Source organism: Aquila chrysaetos (genome assembly GCF_900496995.4).
Source record: "Aquila chrysaetos chrysaetos chromosome W unlocalized genomic scaffold, bAquChr1.4 W_unloc_5, whole genome shotgun sequence".
Classification (NCBI taxonomy): Eukaryota; Metazoa; Chordata; class Aves; order Accipitriformes; family Accipitridae; genus Aquila; species Aquila chrysaetos.
The window spans coordinates 722,619-732,160 of NW_024470325.1; the positions used below are offsets into that span (position 1 = coordinate 722,619).

At 55.3% G+C, this 9,542-nt stretch overlaps 1 long non-coding RNA gene across 1 annotated transcript; it reads left to right on the forward strand.

Moving 5' to 3' along the window:
- The first annotated feature begins 2,457 nt into the window (after positions 1-2,457).
- Positions 2,458-3,716, forward strand: LOC115337617. Its single transcript, XR_003922203.1, has 3 exons — positions 2,458-2,488; positions 3,030-3,101; positions 3,575-3,716. It is a non-coding gene; the product is annotated as an uncharacterized LOC115337617 (long non-coding RNA).
- Positions 3,717-9,542: the final 5,826 nt, after the last annotated feature.

Here is a 9,542-nt window from a genome sequence, read left to right on the forward strand (position 1 = left end):
CCCTGCCTCGGGGCTCCAGCTTGTCCCCAGGGCAGCGGGAGAGCCCCAGGTGTGCAGGGTGCCCCAGGACTTGCTCCTGCCCGGTCCCCCAGCACTGCCCACCTCTGCCAGCTGCTGGCGCTGGAGGGGAGCCCAGGCGTCCAGGCTGCTTTAACCCCCACCAGAGTCTCCCTGATTGGGCGCTCTCCTGAAGACCAAGCTTGCAGAACAGGTTCCTGGTGCCAGGGGCCCTGGGCAAACACGGCTTATCAGAGATGCTGCAGGGACAAACATCCCTCCTCTTGCCAGGGCAGCTCTGTCCCCACAATTAGCTCTGAGTGGCTGCCTGCGGACAAGTGTGCGCTTCATCGTGTCCCCCTGGACAGCCGCGTCCTGCTCAGGGACAGCACTGGCCTGGGCCGAGGATGAGGGCATTGAAGGGACATTTGGCCAAGGGCCAGCCAGGAACAGGTCTGGAGCCAGAGCCTTGCTGGGGACAGGGTTACTGGGACGCACTGGCTGGGGGCAACTCGGCAGAAGTGGGACCCAGGTTTGTCTGGGTGGGCACGGCGGCCCCAGGCAGTGGCAGGGTGAGGGCCAGGGCGGGGGTTAGTCCCCTCTGATCTCTGCTCTGGGGGGGCCGTGGCTGGGGACTGGACCAGTTTGGGGCCTGTAGTGCAAGGGAAATGGGGTGGGCTGGAGCTGGGCACTGCGACCACCCCAGCGCTTCCCCCAAGCCTTACCCTCCTCTCCCAGTGCCCAACATTCACCGGTGCTCCCCATTGCCTCCAGTGACTGAAGATCCCAGCCATCTGGCTGTCCCCATTGCCCATGCCCCCAGTTGTCCTCCCACCTCCCGGTGTTCCCAAACCCCGGGGTCCCTGGTGCCCCAAGAAGAGGGGTCAGTCCCAGCCCCCTGTTTACCCAAGGGGCTGGAGAGGGGTCAGAGATGACTCTTAGAGACCCCGGGTTTGAGGCTGACCTCATCTCTGGGGGAGTCCCGGAGGGAAAGGCTGGCCTGGGAGGGGGGCGGCACTGGGAGATGGCAGTGCTGGGAGGTGAGGGGCACTGGGAGATGGGGGGATCTGGCTTTGGGGGGCTGTTGGGAGGATGGTTTTGTTCTGGAGCAGTGGGTTGTCACCGTAGGGTGTCCGGCTGTCAGGGCCCTTCCGTGTGCAGCTGCCCCATGCAGGAAGCTGGACCGATCCCAGAGAAGGTGGCTGGATCCGTGCCGGAGGCGGGGGCAACTCTGTGCCGGGGGTGGGCTCCTTGCCAGGGCTGGTGTCTCTGCCAAGCCTGGCTTTGCCCTGGGGGCTCTCGGGGAGGGGGGAAAGGAGGAGTCCTGGGAGGGATAAATCTGCCCCTCACCTTCTGCAGCTTCACCCAGGACTCGCCACACCGCAGAGGAAGATGAAGGTCGCGGTGCTCAGCCTGGCCCTGCTCTTCACCGTCCTGCTGTGCGTGCCAGAAGGTGCTCAGGTGAGTCCTCAATGCCACGGGGAGAGGCTCAAGGCTGGGGAGGGGTCTTGGCTGCAGGACATCAGCTCTCCTGCAGAACAAAATTGTAGTGGTGAGCACGAAACCCCTTGACTTGGCCTCTCCCTTTCCCAAGCAAGGAGCATCCCCAGGCTCCCCTCACCTCCAGCCCTGGGCCATGCAGCTTTCTCCCTCCCACAATTCCATCTCTTCCTTCCACTTCCCCCGCAATTAATCTTCTTGTGCCCAGAGCCCGAGTTCCTTGGGAAGGTTCACCACAAACTCCTGTGAGGACCCCCACCGGTGTCTTGACTTGCTGCCCCCCCATCTCTCCCTTTTGGGCCTCCCCATCCCATCCTTTTGGTGCCCTCAGACATCTCCTCCCTGGGATCTCCTCCGTGTCCTATCTAGGGTCCCCAAACGCCCTCCCGTTGATTGTTCCCAACGCCTTTCTTTCAGTCTTTCCCCTCAGTCCTTTGCCTTTCATCCTGTCCCCTGCGGTATCGTCCCCAGGTCCCCTTCCTTGAACCCCCACTGCCAAACACTCTTCCAATCCCCTCGTTTCCGTCCTCCGCAGCCCTCTTCCTTCTGCTCCCACCAACCACCTTGCTTGAAGTCCCTGTATCCCCTCCGCTTGAATCCCTTTACCCCTCACTTGCATCCCACGCAGGCCTGCCCCTTCAGCACCCCCAGCCCAGTCCCCTGGGGTCCACTAATTCACCCCAGTGCACTGTCTGGGGGCCCCCCCTCACCCTCACCCCCATCCTCTTTGGAGGCCCTGAATTCCCCACACTGTCCTTGTCTCCATCCCCACCCCTGGTCCCTGCCTGAACAGGTATCCCAGGTGAAACTTGGAGGAATGGGGCTGGGGGGAGCAGAAGGGATTTTCCCGCTCAGCCCAGGGGGAAGCCATGGTCCTGGGGGGACTGGGGACGCTTGTGCCCCACCTACAGCCCCATCAAGGTCCAATCCAGACCACTCCTTTGCTCTCCTTCCCTAGGCACTCCCGGAAGGATGTGGAGATGTTAGCCTGGTAAGTAGTGGGGAGGACTGGGAGGGCATCCAGTCTGGGGAACTGGAGGGCACTTTGGTGCTCCCTTCCCTTGCTGGCACCAAGGACATCCCAGTGAGCTTTCATGCTCTCTCTACAAGAGGAGTCAGTCGGATTTAGGAACAAGGTTCACTGAACTGAACTAAATGACTTCTGCTGGCCCCAGACCTTCTCCCTCTATGGCCACGACACTCCGGGGCATCCCAGTGTGCCCCAGTACACCCCACTGCAACCCCAGAGAACACCCCTGCACCACAGCGCTTTCCCAGGGAGGGCCCCTTCCCCAGGGCCCCCATTGCAATCCCATCCATCCCATTACAACCCAGTACACCCCAGTACACAGCCACACACCCAGGTGGGCGCCCTCCCCAGGACCCCCACTGCTTTCTGTGCACCATCATCTGAGCTCATGTACCCCATTTCTCCCCGGAGGCACCTTCCCCAAGGATCCCATTGCTTTCCCCTGCCTCCCAGTACACCCCAGTGCACCCAAGCATGTCCCTAACCCTCCCTTTCTCCCCAGGATCCTCTGACCGAGGAGCAGATAAGACTTCTTCTGCGCCAGAAACGCGTGCCTGTAGCTGCTGATGTCCAGGTGAGCAACATCAGGGCGTCTGCAGCCCCACAAAGGATCCTGGGGGATCCCTGAGCCCTCTGGGGTGGGCAGACCTTGGGTATGGCAGAGGGAAAGAGAGGGGACTGTCCCTGATGCGTGTCCCAGGGGGAGCTGGACAGAGCTGTCCCCATGCCTTCCCTTGCATGCAGTAGGGCTCTATGGAGCCAGAAGGTCACTGTGCAGGCCAGGCAGGGGGTCTGTGCCATACAGACCCCCCAGGATCACTGTGAGGGCTGGGCAGGCTTCTGGGAGATAGAGGGGCATCCTGGGGTAGGGGGCTCTGGGTGCCATCTGGATCTCAGGTGAGCCGAGTCCTGTCCTGGGTATACTGAGGGCTCCAGTTCCCTTCTCCTTCCCCGGGTCTCTGCAGAGAGAGGTGGTGGGGACAAGGCCCCTCTCATGTCCCAGCGGACACTAGGGGGGGGTGTCATAATTTGGGCTCTCTCTTGCAGTTCCTCAAGTGATGGTGACAGCCCTGTCCTGTCCCCCTCCAGCGGCATGAGGAGATGATCATCCCTGGATGACCCCACCTGATCCCCTGGGAGCCCTGGGCCATTTCCCTCTCATGATCAATAAACCCCTTCAGCAAAGCTACGCTCTGCGTGTGTGTGTGTGTGTGTGTGCCTGCGTCCATGTCCCGTCTCCTTGGCCAGCACCCAGCTGCCTGGGTCCTCCCTGGCTGCACCACCACGATGAGCAGCGTGGCTGAGGGAGCGCAGGCACCTGGGGTGTCCCCTTCCCACCCACCATGTGCCCCCAGATAAGGGCAACCTGGAGTGTCCCCCCAGGAGGCTGGGAGAGGCGAGGGGCAGACGGTGCCAGCCCTTGGGGCAGCCGGAGTTTCGGAGGCGCAGCGGGAAAGAGGTTCTTACCAGGGCTCTAGTGAGTGATACCAAAAAGCCGGTCGAAGAAACCCTCTAAGACTCGTTTTGGAGTTTTAGAAAGCAGGCATTCTTTATTGCAGCGCTGGATGCACGGGGGATAGGTCCACCTAGCGCGCATACCACAGCTTTAGCACTAACAGGTTATATAGAATAACTAATTGCATATTAATCAGATTAGTATACATATACATAAAAATAATTGCAGCTGATTATCTTAGTACTGCCTACATCCGATCGCGCGCAATGAAAGATCCATTTGAGTCGAAGGGCTGCTTTTGCAACCACCGACCCATTTGAAGTTCTTGCTGGCTGTCCTTGAAGTCTTTATTCTTGTCCTTGTTCTTTGATCTTGAAGCTTAATGCAGCTTCAATCCCATGTGGTCAGTTTCAACATTGTTCTCATCTAGCGTACAGGAACATCTAGTCCTAAGAGCAAAGAACTGCAAAACTTATGAGTTACTACCTCTGCTAGTTAATTGCTTGGCTATACTTTTGTCTATTGTTTCAATCATCGTGTTAGTATACGATTTCTAATAATTATTTACCAAATCTCACTTTTACAGTCACCTAGCAGCAAACCAGTTTCCACGGCTGGTACAAAATATGAAAACCATCAAAATATTTAGACATACCACACAGAATGTATGGAAATATGCTATCATGAGCACCATCCCCCAGGCAGCACAATTTGGTGTCGGGGCAGGAGAGGATCATGAGCAGGCTGCCCGGACCCCTGGGTCCTCTGCCCGCCTCTGGGGGGGATGGTGGTTCCCTGCCTCACGGACTCAGCAGTCCTGGGTTCACAGGAGGTTTCAGAGCCTCATGCTGGACCCAAGTGCCTTCCTGGACCCCCAGCCCACACCCTTCTCTGGGGCACAGCCCCCATCACAGGCCAGGAAGGCAGGTCATTGTGAGAGACTGTCGTCTCGAGCCATTTGTCTCAAAGATTGTTTGCTGTGAGAGACTGAACTGTGAACTATTTATCTTGAGCCATTTGTCTTTGGGATGGCTTGTTGAAGCAGGACACTCCTCTGGCCCATAAGGACAATTCCCAGGCCACTGAGGCATCCAGGGGAGGAGACAGGCTGGAGCCGGTGAAGCATGCAGGAATGTGAAGACTACCATTGTCACTGAAGCTGTAGTCTTTGAGAAAATATACTGGTTTCTAGTGTCAATCACCCAAAGATCATGTGATAGACGAAACCTGCAGCGCGCGAACAATTCGTATGTATATACATTGGACTATGCCTTATAAAAAAAAACGTGGAGACAAGCCATGGTGTGCACCCATAACTGAAGAATTGAAGACTGAGGACCAACGGGACGCCGCTTGATCCATGGTGGTGACTATTCTTGCAACTCTATCCCGAATGCTTGTTTGATTTCTACCTTTTCATTCCATTCTATCCTATCGCTACTATTTTCTACTTTTGCTACTTTTGATAATAAAAGCTGTTTTGGGTATACAGCATTTGATCTCGTTTGTGTCTTAATCTCGCTCTTGGGATCATGTCTAAACCTTCCCCAACATTGGATCAAGACAGTCATGGGCTCCAGATACTCAGCGGACCTCCCCTCCACCTTGCATGGCCGAGCTTTGCAGGACTTTGTGTTCATGATGTCTTGGGGGACGTTCATGGCTGTGGTTTCGTCTCTCCAGGCACGCACTGAATTACCACTGACTTTTATATTAGGAATTTTTCCCTCACGCCACTACAAGTGATGGTCTTAAGGGTCTTTTCCAACCTCAATGATTCCTTGATTCTCTGATTCTATGATTTCTTGTCTTCAGCAGAGTCAGCTGCAGGGGAATATTTCTCAGGGGGCTGGGGGAACCTGAGAGTCCCCAGGGCAGCAGAATGCAAGCGGGGCTGATAGGCAGCACCATCCTGTGGCTTGTCCCTGGGCTGTGGGGTGGGGGCAGGAGCTGTCAACTGGGAAACCAATAGAAAAAGGGGAAGCCAGGAACCAAAATTTATCAAGACACAGGCCTGGCAGAGCAACCATGGAGACAACGGCAAGAAACAAACTTCACTGCTCACAGTAGTTGATGGGCCATCGAGAAACCACAGGCACCACTTCCAGGAGGATCAGCCTGGACTCTGCAAGACTGTGAACCAGGGGGACGCTGGACTGGGAGGGATGTGGGAATCCATAGAGCTGTGCAAACCCGTGCGGGACGTGCAGGGGAAGGTGGAGCGGGGAGGAATAAAGATGGGGGTTGGCAGAAAAGGATATAAAAAGGGCCAGTCCCATGTAAAATAACTGCCGATATCAATATGGGTTGGGGGGTGAAGGGATTGAGAGCAGCCATGCAAAGAAGGACGTGGAGGTACTGGTGGGTGAAAAGCCGGGCATGAGCCAGCAATGTGCGCTCGCAGCCCAGAAAGCCAACCATATTCTTGGCTGCATCAAAAGAAGCGTGACCAGCAGGTCGAGGGAGGTGATTCTGCCTCTCTGCTCCGCTCTCGTGAGACCCCACCTGGAGTACTGTGTCCAGCTCTGGGGTCCTCGGCACAGGAAAGACAGGGACATGTTGGAGCGGGTCCAGAGGAGGGCCACAAAAATGAGCAGAAACACCTCTCCTATGACGACAGGCTGAGAGACATGGGGTTGTTCAGCCCCCAGAGAAGAGAAGGCTCCGGGGAAACGTTATTGCGGCCTTTCAGTAATTGAAGGGGGCTTGTAAAAAAGATGGGGACAGACTTTTTAGTAGGGCCTGTTGCGATAGGGCGAGGGGTAATGCTTTTAAACTAAAAGAGGGTAGATTCAGACTAGGTATAAGGAAGAGCTTTTTTACGATGAGGGCGGTAAAACACTGGAACAGGTTGCCCGGAGAGGTGGTAGATGCCCCATCCCTGGAAACCTTCAAGGTCAGGTTGGATGAGGCTCTGAGCAACCTGATGAGGTTGAAGATGTCCCTGCTCATGGCAGGGGGGTTGGACTAGATGACCTTTAAAGGACCCTTCCAACACAAACTATTCAAAGAGTCTGTGATTCTATAATTCGATGGTAAAACAGGGCCAGTGCGCTTGTCTGGCTGAGCCCTGTGCCCCATCACTGCAGTCTGTCCTGTCTTCTTCTATCGTCTTATTAAATATTTTTCTTTAATGTCTCTGAGTATTCTCACTCTGTCGCGTGTGTGTGCGTGTGTGATGCAAGGACCAAGCGCCAGCTGCCGGTGAGACCCGTGAGTGTGAGAATGAAAACTGGTGCCAGGTACTGGGGTCAGACCGGGGCTGTGGGGGCCCCTGCCCTGTGGTGTCAGCTACTGGAGTGAGTGGCATCTCTTCAAGGATGTGAGTGCCCCAAACAGCAGAGGGAATAGCTGGTACCTCTGCTAGCAGGGACAAACTCTTAATGAAGATGGGCACATTTTGGATCAACAGGCCTATGGACCTGTGTCTCGGCGGTGGAGAACCTGACCCCTAAATTGTCCGAGCAATCCAAGGAGGATAGCTCTTCCTCACCCACAGTAACCAAGGTCCCAGCTATTAAGTCAGCCTTTTTCTGTTCAAGGGGAGGGTATTGTACCAAACGAGACTCCCTGGTTCCCATCCTCATGCTGATTCAGCGCCTGGAGAGTCAAGGAGTGATCAGCAAGGCTCGCTCACCCTGTAATAGACGCATATGGCCACTGCAAAAATCTAACGGAGAGTGGAGGCTAACCATGGACTATCATGGCCTGAACGAAGTCGTGCCACCGCTGAGTGCTGCCGCATCGGACGTGCTAGAACTCCACTATGAGCTGTAGTCAAAGGCAGCCAAGTGTACGCAACAGTTGACATCAATAATGTGTTTTTCTCGATCTGTTTGGCAGTGGAGTGCAGCCCACAGTTTGCTTTCACCTGGACGGGCTTCCAGTACACCTGGAATCGGCTGCCCCAGGGGTGGAAACACAGCCCCGCCATTTGGCATGGACTGATCCAGACTGCACTGGACCAGGGCAAAGCTCCAGAACACCTGCAATGTATTGATGACGTCATTGCATGGGGCAATACAGCAGAGGAAGTGTTTGAGTAAGGGAGAAGAATAATCCAGATGCTTCTGAAAGCTGGTTTTGCCGCAAAAGAAAGGAAGGTCAAGGGACCTGCACAGGAGATCCAGTTTTTAGGAGTAAAATGGCAAGATGGGCATTGTCAGAGCCGAAAGAATGTGATCAATAAAATAACAGAATTGTCACCACCAACTAACAAAAAAATAAACACAAGCTTTCTTTGGTGTCACGGGTTTTTGAAGAACGCATATTCCAAATTACAGTCTGATCGTAAGCCCTCTCCATCGAGTGACCGGGAAGAAGAACGGTTTTGAATGTGCCCCGAGCAGCAACAAGCCTTTGAACAAATTAAACAGGAGATTGTTCGTGCAGTAGCCCTTGGGCCAGTCTGGACAGGACAAGACGTGAAAAACATGCTTTACACCACAGTCAAGGACCATGGCCCCACCTGGAGCCTCTGGCAGAAAACATCCGGAGAGACTTGAGGTCAGCCTCTAGTGTTTTGGAGCCGCGGTTATGGAGGGTCCAAGGCCCGCTACGCTCCAATGGAAAAGAAAATATTGGCAGCATGTGAAGGGTTTCAAGCCCCTTCAGAAGTAGTTGGTCCTGCAGCACAGCTCATCTTGGCACCCTGAGTGCCCGGGCTGGATGTTCAAAGGGAACGTCCCCTCTATGCATCACGCAGCTGATGCTACATGGAGTAAGTGGGTCATGCTGATAACGCAACGGGCTCGAATGGGAAACGCCGACTGCCCAGGAGTCTTGGAAGTGATCGCGGACTGGCCAGAAGGCCAAAACTTTGGAGTGTCACCAGAGGCGGCGACTTGTGCTGAAGAGGTCCCGCTGTGTAATAAATTACCAGAAAAAAAGAGAAGCAAGGTGCCCTGTTTACAGGTGCGTCCTGTCATATTGTCAGAAAACATCGGAGGTGGAAAGGTGCCACGTGGAGTCCTACAGAAAAGTCGCAGAAACTGCTCAAGGAGAAGGTGGAGTCACTTTGAAGAGGTGAGAGCCACGGAGCTGGCTTTAGATTTTTGCTGAACAAGAAAAGTGGCCGGTCCTTAATCTCTGTATTGACCCGCGGACGGTGGTAAATGCTCCGTGGGGCTGGCTACAGCAGCAGTAGGAAGCAGACCACCGGGCAGCACGGAGGCAAACCCAGCTGGGCTGCCGAATCGCGGCAAGGTGTTGCTGCCTGGGTGGAGAACCCGGTTGTAAAAGTACGTCCCGTAGATGCTCGCGTACCCAAGAGTCGTGTCGCCGAAGGTCATCGAAATGACGAGCAGGTGGACCAGGCTGCTGGAATGGAAGTGGCTCAGGTGGGTCTGGACTGGGAAACATAAGGACGTGCCCGTGACACGTCGGGACGATTCGGAAGGCGTGCAACGTACAAATGGGCTTGTGAGCAAGGGGTGGACTTGACCTTGATGCCGACCTTTGCCGTGGAGCGTGGACCAGTCGGCTGCCTTTGAAAAACTTAAATGAGTCTTCTTGACAGCCCCGGCACTTGGCCTCCAAATGGTGACAAACCTTTTACCT